The sequence below is a fragment of the Protopterus annectens genome, chromosome 4.part1 (genome assembly GCF_019279795.1).
Source record: "Protopterus annectens isolate FY-2018-M chromosome 4.part1, PAN1.0, whole genome shotgun sequence".
Lineage (NCBI taxonomy): Eukaryota > Metazoa > Chordata > Ceratodontiformes > Protopteridae > Protopterus > Protopterus annectens.
In genome coordinates this window covers 315166565-315181481 of record NC_056734.1, presented here as the reverse complement: position 1 = coordinate 315181481, position 14917 = coordinate 315166565, and positions in this window count along the sequence as shown.

Below are 14917 nucleotides of genomic sequence, written 5' to 3'. Positions count from 1 at the left end.
TTTATGGGTCTATATTATATAGTCGAAGTTTCAAAACTTCGAACCTCACATGAGCGAAGTTTGAAACATCGACTATATAATAAAAAAAACTTACCTTACTGCTCTGATCAGGGGGTATGCCTCCTGCACCCTCCACAACCCCCTACTTAAATATTCCAACTCCGAGAATGCACTTCAGTGCAGAAAGGGAAAATTTCTCATTCTGTGTGTGAAAAGCCATTGACTTTCACCTTCGACCTTTCTGACGTTCGATCATATGATGTTGACCATCTACGATTTGAAAATCGGAATGGTCGCTCATCTAATATAGACCCATTTTTTATATATTTTTGTGATTTAATTTCCCTTTTTTATTTAAAACAGTGACACCCAAAAAATTAATGCTCTTTAAGCTATAGTCACAAGTAAATCTCAAGAAAGAATTGATCCCATTTATATAACTCAAAAATTTCCTTAACAATTCTACGCTCCCTCTTCAAAAAAAATCAATAAAGCATTTGAATAACACAATGTTGCAAGAAAAATACTTTCTAGAATGTTCACTCTTTCCTAGGCATGGAGGAACATATTTGCACAGCTTGGGGTGATCTCAGACCCCATCAGTACACCATCTGTTTAACAATACATATTTCCATTGAATTCAAAGAAATTATAAATCAAAATGACGTCCATTATTTCCATTAAGAGACTTATAGCTTTGCTGGTGAATGATTTTGAATGAATTAATTTAAATCTCACTGTCTCCATTCCTTCTAGATATATCTATTTATATGTTTACAAAATCCATTGAACATATGGGAGAAACAGACAAATGCAGGTTTTGTAAAAATTGGAAACCGATGCATATCTTGTTGTTGGGTGTAATGTACTAATGGCAGAACTAAATGGCAAAATAATGTGGCAAGACTGTTGCATTGGGAATTGTACAAACATAATAATATTGAAGTAGCTGAGAAGCATTGGAAACATGAGCCAGAAAGCATTATAGAAAATGATGAAGTTTGTATCCCATGGGATCAGCCATTACCAACATGATGTGGGATGTGAGAAAACCAGGTATAGTATGATAAAAAGACAAAAGATCATTGAAACTGCTACACCCCAGTGACTACAGTGTCTTATGTACAGAGAGACACAAAGTCATAAAATACCAGGATTTACAGGCAGAAATGAATGTAACATGAAAGAAGGTTAGACAGACCGGTCCAAGCGTAATAGGAGCAATGGGTCTTATAAAAAAGAATTTAGAATTGTACTTAGATATGTCACTGATACATGTAACTGCACACATTGCATGTGCTGTGAAGAGCACTTTTGGCTAACATCAAAAATTGAAACAGTACTAATTTCTTGAACTTTAATCATACTTTGACTTAGGTATGGGTTCCATTCCCATCATAGTATTAGAAACCAAAAAGACTTGGGGATATTAAATGCCAAGAAACCAATATCATAACTAATTCACCAAGCTTACAATATTTTGTTGACTATATAAACATTCTTTTATGACATTTATCTATACATACTTCAGCCAACCTGCTGTCCTCCCTTGAGATTCCTGATATTAAGCTAATATTTCCCAAAAAATATATAATATCTTATTCTATTTCTACTACTGCACTAAAATCTACCAACTATTCATTATAATCTTGTCATTATAATCCACTTACTCATCCCTGTTGGGAAAGAATTCATGAAAAAAGAAGAAGCATCTTTATTTGGCCCATAGTCTGAATCTAGTACCCCACCTTTATTTTGCAATTCATCATTCTCTACCTTACATATTTCCTCTCATCCACAATCTCTGCTTTTCTTTCACTCTTCTACCAGCTATAACTATCCCCTGCTCTCTTATCTCTTTACTCAGTCTCCTTACTGCCATAACATTCTTTTCCCCAATCTCCATATCTCTCTGTTATTCACATTAGCTTCTTGAAACATGATAGAGTTAGTGCATTACATATCCAGACTACCCTCTACCTGGCATGCTTTGACTGGGCTTCCCATCCTCTCACATTCCACTTTGCAACCTTCATTTTGCTTATGTGTACTTTATTATTTACCCCTTCAGTTCTTCCTGGTCTCCTTCCTGACATCTGCATCCTACTGCTCCCCAATACAAGCTTACTCAGAGAACTTCTAGTATACCATTTATTGTATTTGTTTCCATTTCTTTACTACAGACATACAACTGGACATAGAATCTTTTCAGCTGAGGCTCAGAAAGAAAGATCCACAAATAGGTGCATAGTTTTAAAAAGACATAAAAGAATAAAGCCATGTTACTGAACATGACACACAAGCATGCAATGAAAGCTAAAACTCAACATGAGTAAAGGATGCAAATGTATACTTGTCAAGAATTCTTGATTATAGATATAACAAACACAACAGATAACAGAATTAATAAACCTTGTGAGATCTCGAAAGCAGTATAAGATATGTAACAGTTAAAGCAGTCAAAAGATTTCTTTTTTGATGCATAACATTTTTAGTTGCTGACTTGTATCTATATTTGTCAATTTTTTTCTTATATAAGAGAAAACACAGTTTAAATACAATATGCCCTGGGATTCATTAACAATTGCATAGGCGCCACACTGCACCTACCTGATGTAAGCATGTTAACATGATGAGCAGCAGTGCTAATCATTCATACACTATGGTCATTATGTTTACACAGATGTAGACACTTTTCTGTGGCCAGCAATAGTGTTCATGGCAATTGAAAGGCACTTGTAAACATGAGCATGCAATGTAAACAAAACAGATTGCGTATAGGTAATGTTGAGATATGAGAACAAGCTGTATCCCAGACATATTAAGAGCAAGTTCATGGAAACAATACAGAACAAGGGGAAGAGAAATGAGAGAATTGTTAGACAAAATGTGGTACAATGATTTAGTAATGTTGGAGAGTGGAAGTGTTTAAAGTATATTCACATTACACAGGCAAATGTGATGAAAGTGTATAAGATGTATTTCTGACATAAAACCTGCAATATTGGTTCAATGATAATTAATGTGAATGTCAGTCTCACAGTTTTGCACACAAATAACAGACATGCTGATAAAGGATGTGATAGGGATATAAAGCTGCAGTGTAATAAGGGGAAGTGAAAATATGATATACATGTTAATCAAATGCTGACTTGAGATACTAGTAAGCAAGATCTGAAGATACAATACATCAACAAAAAATTACTGCTCCCCCAAATTACTAAAAACATCCTCACTGATCTTGAAAATATGCCATTTGTTATGAATAATGTTGAAAACCTTGTGTGTTGCCACTTGAAAGTAATTTAAGGGTCCTATCCAAGAAACTGGGAGCTCTTCTATTGACAGATATACAAACAGTACCACAAAGTGTGGGAGATGTGTTTACTGTTCTTATATATTTCAAGGAGATAGTTTATCCCTAGACAATACTTTAATAGATAAAGTTCACCTTTGTCAGGGTAATTCAACACAAGTAGAGTAGTCTATTTAGCAAAATGTGATTCTTGCCCAACATATCTCCCCCTTGCACACTCAGACCTTCCTTGGTGAGTATTGAAACTCCTACCAATCTAGTTAAATAATCTAGAGAGCACTGTACTAGTCACTTATGCCACAGGAGAAGTCTGACCATTAAGTGGAAAAATTGCATTTTTGTTAGAATGACCTCATCAGTGTGTGTCATACGGGATGTTTCTGTAAAAAACTGGGCTAAAGGAGCTGTGAAAACAGTTAAATATATCATTTTCAGAAGAAGTGGATAGATACACTACCAAGTATTGCACATAGTCTCTCTCTCTTGCACACACACACACACACACACACACACACACACACACACACACACACACACACACACACACACACAAACATCTTCCATGTGTTAGGCATCAAATTAAACCTCCTACTTATCTATGTTACACAATCAAGAGAGCATTGTATTAGTCACAAGCACCACAGGAGAAGCTGGACAATACCTATGTGAAATTGAACATTGGAATATTTGTGAAATGCAATGCTAGGAAGAGATATTACTGCACATCACAGGTTGTGTGACAAATGTATATTTGTGCACAGGAGACTGTAACATCACTAATTGTCACATGTAATTACATACTTCTACAATGACAAGTAGATACTGTCCTTATTGTACATTGTGTTATTTTGAGGGAAACTAATATTCTACACATAATGGGCTCACATACACATTGGCTGTTGCACAGTGATATATTATCAGTGAAACATTAGTATGACTTCATGTCTGGATGATTGCACATTTGTATTGTCTCATACTTTCACTACATGCATTGGCAATACAAATTTTCAAGTCACACATAGGGCAATGATGCAGTGTAGAATGACAATAAAGAATTCTGTGAGAATAGGTTAACCAAGCTTATTACACGGTATAGGAGACATATTACTTAAAAAAAAAATGAATTAAGTGAGTCAACATCATTCAGAAATCATGGTCATTTTTTGACAACAGTAATACAGATATACATATGTTGTGCTACAGAAAACTATAGATCTTTGATTTTTTTTTCTTCTGGTACTCTTTGATTGCAGCACCACTAAGCTTATTTACAATGCTGATTGCAAAGTATTAGTGCATGCTTAATCATATCTTGAAGTGTTGATTTTACTATGGTAATTAGCAGTACTCTACATTGTTCTATGCTGACTTCTTTGCAAATATCTATGCAAGAGAAGCTTCACAATAGGTAGCAGGCACAGTAATGTAGTAGCAGGATAAAGATGTATTAAGTAAACCTTTAGCCAACATTTACAGCTGCAGTAGTCAGACAAAACATCATTAAACCTGTTTTCATTCATCTGTATTTGAACATTTTTAGCATGCAAGGAAAAACATTTATGCATTGGTTGTATCTTAGCACAGCGTATAGAAAATCAGAATACATTTTTCTTTTCTTTCTTGAACTCTACAGCTACAGAGGAGATAGTTTAAACAAAACAGTCAAAACTTACTTCCTTCAGCTAAAGAGCTCACAGGTCCAAGGTCCCAAAGAAAAGCAAAAAATGAAGATAGATGAAGATAGTTGAAAACGATCAGTCACACAAGGAGAGATTAACTCACTTCAGACAGGCACAGGGCAAGTATGATCCTTGTGAAAATTCAAGCTACATTATTTTCATTCTCTCAAGCGCTAGCATCTTGAGTAGGCATACTTCATCCTTAATCTCAAGCATCCATGACTTCCCAAATAATTCTTGCTGCATCAGTGCAATGGCATTTGCTTATTTAATAACACATAAATACTTTTCCATCATATATGGATATTACAAACGTGCAATAGTAAACTATCTACTTATTTATATATTTCTAAACCAGTTCTTTTTAAAATATTCAGATCTGTGATGTGCTGTATATCTAATTATCTCTTTTTTTATCTCGTCGAATGCTTTTTTTATGTGGTGATTAACAATCTGCTGTTTTCATTACTTGCTGATGAAAATTAATCATCAAAAACATGGAGAGGTACAATGACCACTGCAACTTGTCCTGCTATGCCTCCACAGATGACAGCACAGACTTTCAGCACTTTACTGTCTCAACCTAATGGAGTTGCTTACACAACCTCTGCCCTGCCCACTCCAAGTGCATCAGGTTGATCTGCCCCAGCTGATGGAGCAGTTTTACCCTCTGGGAGCAGTACTAGTAGAGGTGCTGATTTTGTGAAATGACAGGAGCTGACAGGCCAGGTGAAGGATGTAAGGGAGAGGGTCCTTGGTGCTAGTATCATTAAGACTGAAAAGGTCATGCATCTCATTGCAAATATGATGTCACATCCAGCACTGACCCAAGGAGCTGCTGAAGTAGACAGTGATGATAGTTCTGATGGTGAGGACTAGATTCTCACTGTTCTAAGCTGGACATGGGTGCACCTCCATTTTCTCTCACCTATCCTCAATCTTTCTGTCCGCCAAACATTTTCTCCATCAACATCTCTGTTTGTCATGTATATCCTGTATGTCTATGGATGCTTCTTAATCTAGTCTACCTGACCCTCTCATTCTTAAGTACTTTTACCCAATATTTTTTGCACTTGTCCCACAAAAAAGTTATGTCCCACACATAAGTCTCCACTTTGCCTATGTGTCATCCTGTCACAATTGATTTGGTCAAATTGGCCATACAACATTATTCTGTTGTTGTCACCTATCACTGGTATAACTCCTCTGCAAAGCCATGAAACTGTGTGTACAATTGCACTTTTATGTTATGAAGAAGTAGATAGCTATGGTGCTGTCCCACAACCCTCCTGTAAATTCCTGTATTCTTTTCCTTGTATGCTACCCTCTGCTTGCCAACCCCATTTTCAGCACTTTCCTAGCCACCTCTTTCACATGTTTAATCTGGAAAAAAGAAATAGATTCACTCACAACACACATGGCCAGAAATGGCCTATGAAAAAGCCTACAATCAGTGTCTCCAGCATTTGCACAGAGTTTGGCATGGTGCAGCAATGTTAATTGATAGTGAATGCTGTTTAACTTCTTACTGCAAAAGCTGAAGATTTCAAGTTAATCTGTGGTGGTCCTGTTACTGTAGTGCAAATGTATTTAAATCTGCTGTGCTGAGGGAATACAGAGTAGAGCCATAATAAAAGCAGTATTGTGATATTGATAATTAAACAAGTCTAGGATGCAGGATGTATTGCTTAGGACTTCCTATTTGGTGTGTTAAGATAATTACTCTGTTTGTAGCCTGATGGTTTGCCATAGTGTTGTATGTTCAATCATAGCTGTATGACGATTTATTTCTATATAACATATCATAATCCTATCATATATGTAATTGCAAACATCTGTATTTCTCTCCATAAAACATACTTCCTTAACATATCGTTGGAACCGTGCAGCAAGACTTTATTTTTAAAATCAATGCAGCCCCAACAAAGATAATTATTATGCCAACAAAATTCGGCTTAGGTATTCATATTTATTGCACTCCCCCACCCCTTATTTGTATGTATAGCAATCAGTTTATTGTACAGAACATGGCAGATTAGCAGCAAGACTAAAACACCATACAGATGTTCCAATATATTTCATAAAACATATTATTGCTCTTCTTCTCTGCATCTGTCTCTAAATCTTTCCATTCACCATTCCTCCTTCAATAAGTTGTCAGTGTGCTTCAATAGTGTTATATTAATACTGAGAAATAATTATTTCCTTGTGGTGTGATGAGCTAATGGTTAAATGTATAAACAGATGTTTGAATAATTTCAAGGGTTCTAATCCAACCATTATCTAGATGTTACTGATTGTTTTTGGTTTAGGTGTACCAGTTGGCTACATATTGTTATGAGCCACTATCATCCTTTTTCATTTGTTTCTGTTGCCATGTCACCCTGGCAATGTATCTTCTCCCTTCTGTATCATTATTCTTCCAATGCAAAGTATATCAAATTGAAGTGCACAGCTTATCACAATATCTTTGAATTATGATTTGAGAGACTTCATCCACATTTATTTGTTTAACTTTGAGCCACTGTGCTAAGATATTTTTATTCAATGTAATGCAATTTTAAAGAAGATGAAGATTTGGATGTTTGGATTACGGTGGTCAATATGGTAAAAATGTGAATACATACATTAATGTTTGCTGAAATCTGTTGCCCAATATTAACTCTATCAAATATAAATGTCTAGATATTGTTCTAAGTTAACACTCAGGTCTAAATCACTTATTGGCATGCTGAAAATGTTTGAATACATATGGATGACAAAATATAAAATGATGTTTTGTCTGACTGTGTTATCTGTAAAGTATTGCTGAAATCTCTTCACTTAATGCATTGTTATTCTGCTGCTACACTAATCTCCCTGCTACCAATTGTAAATGCTCTCTTTTTTGCATCAAAATTAGCATAGAGCAACATAGAGTACCGCTAACTACTGTTGTAGGTGCAACACTTCAAAATATGATTGCACATGCTGTAACACTTTGCAATCAAATCAGCTTAGTGGCACTGCACTCAGAGTACAAAAAAAAGAGAGAACAGAGAATGATAGGTTCTGTTGAACAGAGTTTATATGTCTGAATTACTGAAATACAATTTGTCCGGGCAGCACGGATGATTACGTTAGAGGAATCTTTTTTGGAAGAATGTAATTTACTTAAACAAATGTTTACTAAGCGTGGTTATCCAAGTAATTTAATTGATGAATTGATGGATGAAGTAAAAACAAAAAGAGACAATGGCCATTATATACCTATTTTGAGGCCCAAGAGTACAGAAGAGCAACTTAATGGGAATAGTCTGGAGTTTGAAGTATCTGTACATACATATATTGCTTCCAGTGGCATTGCAAATGATAGCCCTAGTTGAATGATAACTTACCAAAGTAGTTTTTAACAACTTATAACAGGGATGCTCTTTTGGTAAAAAATATTTTAATTAAGAATTGGAACTTAATTAATAACGATAGAGAGATAAGAAAAATTTTAGGGCATGCACCCATCTGTGTTTATAGGAAGGGACACTCTCTGAAGAATTTATTTGAACTTAAGAACAATAAACAGTATAAGGGCCACATGTATAAATGTGGGATGTATAAATTTTGTAAGGACATTCTAGAGACTAATGATATAGAAATTAATAGGCTGAATATTAAGTTCCAAGACAAATTTTGTTGTACATCTGAAAGAGTGATATATTGTGCCCTCTGCTTTAATTGCCCCTGTTTCTATGTGGGCAAAACAGAGTGTAAGCTAAATAGTAAAACTGGGGAAGATCTGAGGAACATTTGAGACAAATATGAATTTAATGCCCTAGCTAAACACATTTCGGCACATCCTGAGAATAGCTTCAGATTTATTGTGTTGGATACTGTAAAACTAATGGAACGGGGGGGGGGGGCTTGGCCATACGTATTAGAGAAACTGGAACTTACTGGAAGCTTTGTCTGAATTCATTGTATTGGCCAGGTCTGAATGACAATCCCACGGATTCTCTATGCCTTGCACAGTATGCAAGATCAGTGCAGGAGCTCTAGCAGGCAACATGTCTGCCGTGCGATCCAGGAACAGCCTGCAGGGGCATGCACGAGCGCTCCTGCACTAGTCATGCATGGACTAAGCACCTGTATGCAAATCACCCCATTTGCAGGAGAAATCCATGCAAATGTGGTGATTTTGTGATCCAGGAAGCTTGCAACTGGCTCTGCAGGACTAGTGCAATCTGCAGAAATGTACTCTGTTAGTAACAGAGTACATTTCTACAAACTCCAAAACGTAGCTGTGACAGCTCCAAATAAAGGCCGCATCTCAGTTAGTAAGCATGCCAATGGCCAAGTATAAGGCCATTGACATTGCAAACAGGCAAAAAAATTAAAAAATCAACTTTTATTTTTTTTAGCCAATCTCGGCTGTTTAAGCATAGGGCAGCTGCGTGCAAACGGGATTGGGGGGAAAATAAAATAAACCTAAATTAAGCATTCTAGCTAAAATCAGTATTCTGCCATGCACGTCAATGGCAGGCAGAGGACAACATTGCCAGTGAGTAGTGGTTGCTAAGGGGGGAGGCTCAGTGTGAGACATGTAACTATGCATTAGCAGGCAATCCTATGCAAATGAGGGGAATGATAGTGAATCCCAGTTTTCCCCAACATGCTAGTCAGGTCCCAACAGTTTAAGAGTAGGAATAGCTTGGTGCAAGCCTAGGAGTTATCTGATATCATAGGGGGTGTATGTCAGGCATACTTAAGTGGACTGGAGCCCTATGGCTTGGGTTTGCTCCTAGCTTAGCACAGCTAAGCTAGGGGGGTGTCTGAATCTGCCTAGCACTCTTTATATTGCCTAAGCAGGTGTATGCATGCCAGCACCAGGTTTTAAAATAAGAAGACAAACGTTAAACCAGGAAATAGCAACACTGTGCACATTTGAGCACTTTGTGCGGCACATTCCTGGCCTTAAACAGGAAGGCAATGGGAAGGGAAAACAGCAGTAGGGAGGTAATCAAGGTGAACTAGCATAGTTGGCAGGTGAAATGTATCAGAATCAGACAATTACACAGGCAGCAGACCAGCCCAGCCCAGAACACTACTATGAACTATGCAAACACCTTCCCCTCTGCTTTTTCCCACACTCTACACCACCAGTGTATACGAGCAGGGAACTTTTAACAAACAAACCTACAAAATGAGAGGGGCTGCAGCAGGCAACATAGAACAACATGTGCAAGAGGATGAGGGTGGTGAGGATTTGAATGCTGCCAATCAACCCACAGTGAGGAGACAGAGAAGAGTGTACAGACCCAGGGTAACCTACCAGGGGCTACATGAGCTGGAGATAGTGGAGTGCTTTAGGGTGGGCAAGGACCTCCTACAGCAAATTGTTGAGCTGTGCCAGCCATGCCTGACACACACCAAACTGACCAAGGAGAACCCATCCCAGTGGATACCGAGGTATGTGTAGGCCTAGAAATGCTAGCCACAGGTACTTCCCATAGCTCAACTGGGGATATCATGGAGATCTCACAGGCATCAGTATCCAGAGTATTCCACCAGTTCCTGCAATATGCATCTCTTCCACCAAATAGCATAATACCTTGAGGTAGTGGGTGCTATAGACTGCATGCACATATGTATCAAAGCACCACCCGGTGATCAGGATAGGTCCTACATCAACTGCAGGGCCATCCCTTCCATCAACTTCCAGGTAGTCTGTGATGTCCAGGGCATTATAATGAATGTGTGTGCTGGCTACCCTGGAAGCTATCACAATTCCCACATTTGGTATCTGACGCAGCTGTACCAGAGACTTGCCAATGGGGACATCCCCTACAGTAACCTAGTGGGGGGATGCTGGTTGCACACTGGAGCCATGGCTGATGACACCCATCAGAAATGCACACACACCTAAACAAGAATGCCATAATGAGGCACACGCACAGACTAGACTTATAATAGAGCGTGTGTTTGGGATGCTCAAGTCACGGTTCTGGTGTCTGGACACATCCAGTGGAGCCTTGCAGTACTCACCAGCTACATGTACCCAAATTGTTATGGTATGTGCCATGCTACACAATATGAACCTGCAGAAACAGCTGCAGAAGGAACAGCATGGGCAGGGCCACACCCCCCCCATGCCAAGGCCTGCACAGGCGCAGAGTGACTCGGAGGAGGAACAACCTGAGCCTGCCCCAGTAAGCAGATGGAGGCGTGCCCAGTATGCCGAAGATGCAGCAAAGAGACAATGCATAGCACATATACTGACACAGTAGGGAACCAGGGAATGACACCTCTATCTGACTCGCACATACAGTAAAAGGGATGCCAAACATGACACTACCTTTGCTCAACCATGTATAGGGAGTGTACTATGTGCATTTGATATAGGCAGCCATCCAGCACCATCCGCGATTCTGGCACACCAACAAGGTAAGTCAATCAACCTAGCAATTGCCAAATGGAGTAGAATGTGTCATTACCTGTATCTATGGTATGGGTGTGAGCATGCAAGGGAATTGGGTGGCTGAATGTTATGGCAGCAGAAAGTAGACACCCACAGTGGCACCATGACATCTGTAACACATACCTGAGTCACCATAGTAGCCAGTACAACACAGGGTGACAAAACCCACTGCAGGAAATGTGCTGGGTGACGTGTGTCCATATGACTCACACATGCCAGTCAGGGTGGTTCACATACCCAACAACAGTCTCCGCCAGCAGGACAGGTGTAGACAAATCCAAACAGAGCCTGTGCTATGGCCTCTGAATGATGGCTATGGGTAACCACCCCCCAGGCCTATGCAGGCTACAGCAGGTCAGGCAGTGGGATGTTAGTTCTAAAGGCTAGGAAGTCAGACACTAATATGTAGGGCAACCAAAGCTAAGATCTGTAGTATACTGGTATGCCTCTAGTCAGCATGACAGGTAAGAATACAGAATGAAATGGAGTGCCTGACATACCAGTACAGTCATAACAAATGTGTACAAGTGTCAGCTGCGCCCTCCCCATTCTACGTAGTAATGTAATAACAGTCAGGTGTGCCCCCCAATCCTGTGTAGAAATTTAGAAATAGACAGGTGTGCCCCCACATCCTACATAGTAATGTAATAAGTGTGCCCCCCAATCCTGGGTAGAAATGTAAAAATAGCCAGGTGTGCCCTCCATCCTACATAGAAATGTAGTAACAGTCAGGTGTGCCCCCCATCCTGTGTAGAAATATAGAAATAGTCAGGTGTGCCCCCCCATCCTATGCAGAAATGTAGTAACAAGTCAATGCCAAATGATCGATGGATACCCTGCAGAAACAGCATGCTACCTGTAGGTGTACATCACAAAGGTCAACACTGCAGTACAAACTACCTGGATTAGATCCGCACATTAAATACAGGCGGGCATACTGGGCATGCTCACACACTACATAAAGGCCATGTCTGCAAACACCAGTGGACCAGACATATCTGGCAGTTGCAAATGTTAGTGCAGACACTCCTCTGTATGCACCACTCATGCCTTGCACACACAGTAGATAGGAATATATATATATATATATATATATATATATATATATATATGTAAGGACAACACACTTTAATAAGCCAAAGGTAGACGTACATGAATGTGTGGAATAGGGTACTGTGACAAATAGCCATCCTGGCCTGTCCCACCCAGCACACAGCCAAAGGGTCCCAACCACATGAGGGTCAGATGTCACTCACTGCAGATACTAGCCACCTGTATCTGCCAGCATTACAGACTGTGTGGTGCACGTGCTAGCTGTGGAACATGACTGTAAGAGGAAGTAGTCATCTAGCAGCTGTAAAATCGTACCTGTGAAATATGACCCTGTGTGTGCCCGCATGTGGTGTGTCAATCTTTAGATGAATGAATTATGGCTCATGCACATACACTGCCCTCCCCATAGCCCTACTATGACAAGCCTGCTGAGGTCATCCACTATGAAATACACCTTTGGGAGAAATGGAGCCCAGTAATCTCTGTGGTGCATCACATAACTGCGTACTGCTGTAGTGTGCTAAACTAGTTAGGTATGAGTTCCAATCCCACACCTGGCAACTGTGTGTTTGTTTGTTTGTGTGTGTGTGTGTGTGTGTGTGTGTGTGTGTGTGTGTGTGTGTGTGTATGTGTAGAGAGCAATGTTTTTTAGGATAGTAAAACTCCCTACAAGAAATGCTCTACTTTGGTAAGGCTGCTGATGTCATCCACCTACAAATACATCTCTGGGAAGGTTGTAGCCCAGTAATCTCCATGGCGCATCCCATAACTGCATACTGCTGTAGTGTGATAAATTAGTTAGATAGGAGTTGTAATCCCAGACTTGGCAAGGTGTGTTTGTATGTGTGTATCTGTCTGTGTAGACAGCAATGCTTTTTAGGGTAGTCACACTACATACAATTCAAATGCTCTACTTCAGTAAGGCTGCCGATGTCATCCACCTAGAAATACACCTCTGGAAAGGATGTAGCCCCGTAATCTCCATAGTGCATGCCATAACTGTGTACTGCTGTAGTGTGATATAGAACTCTGGTAGGGTTCTATTTCCACCCATGGCAGTTCTGGATGTTATGAGTGTGTTTCAATGTCTATGTAGGGAGCAGTGCATTTTAGGCTAGTCATACTCAGGACATTTCAAATGCCCTACTTTGGCAAGCCTGCTGATGTCATTCACTGTGAAATACACCATTGGGGAAGGAGTTCTCCAGTAATCCCCATGGTGCATCCTATAACAGCTTCATGCTGTAGTGTGCTATAGACCTCTGTTAGAGGTTCTCTACCCACTCATGACAGTTGTGGATGTTTTGTGTGTGTTTCAATGTCTGTGTAGGGAGCAATGCATTTTAGCCTAGCCACACTCACTACAGTTCAAATGTCCTGCTTTGGCAATCCTGCTGATGTCATCCAATGTGATATACACCTTTGGGGAAGTAATCACTGTGGCATGTACTAAAACTGCATACTGCTGTAGTGTAATAAACTGGTTAGGTAGGAGTTCTAATCCCAGACATGACGTGTGTGTGAGAGACTCATTTCCAAGTGTGTAACAACTTGGCCCAATGTGGAGTGGGTTTTGCAAATTTCTTATATGGTGGCCCTAGTATATATCACAATGTACATTGTACAGGGATAACAGATGTGAAATAGCTGAGAGGCTGGGGTGCAAATCCATACCCATACATGTGACATCAAGGCCAGGCAAAGTTAGCAACCCTAGTATTAGCCAGAGAACACTCTCAATCCATGTCTCATACACACACATACTTGCCTAGGCAACTGCGGCTATGTTGGTAGCATACTGCATATTGCCCACTGATAGTAACTATGGAGTAATTGCTGTGGCCTACAGAGGGCATGCCACCCTGTCCTTCTGTCCAATATGCACGTACATACAGACAGTGCATGTTCCCCACTGGACACCTGTAACCCCTGTGGTGCCATAAAATGTGACCCACAAAGGACATACCATGCCTGAAAACATGCCCCATATGGACAGATGCCACTGACACCAGGGAATGCCATTAGTATGCTATCAATGTCGGTGCAGGCTAAACCGGCTGTTCATTACCAGTTCCTGCCACATGAGGACAGGACTGGCATATCTAATGATAATCTGTGTACACAACATGGGCCAGACACCCCAGGTACAGTTCCACATGTCACTGTACATGCATGTGGGAGGTGTGCACATCACAGACACCGTCCATGTTATGGACTAAGGAACACATACATGGCAAGCAATACACAGCATTGGCAACATGCAATAGTCACCCAGGTGATTGGATGTTGAATACAATACCCAGCTGTGTGGACAAATCCAGAAACTACAGCCCTGAGTCACAATGCAAACCATTGTCTTGTGGCCTGATGCCAAGGTATACCCATCACCTAGCCTTGTATAGCCATCTGGCACAGTTG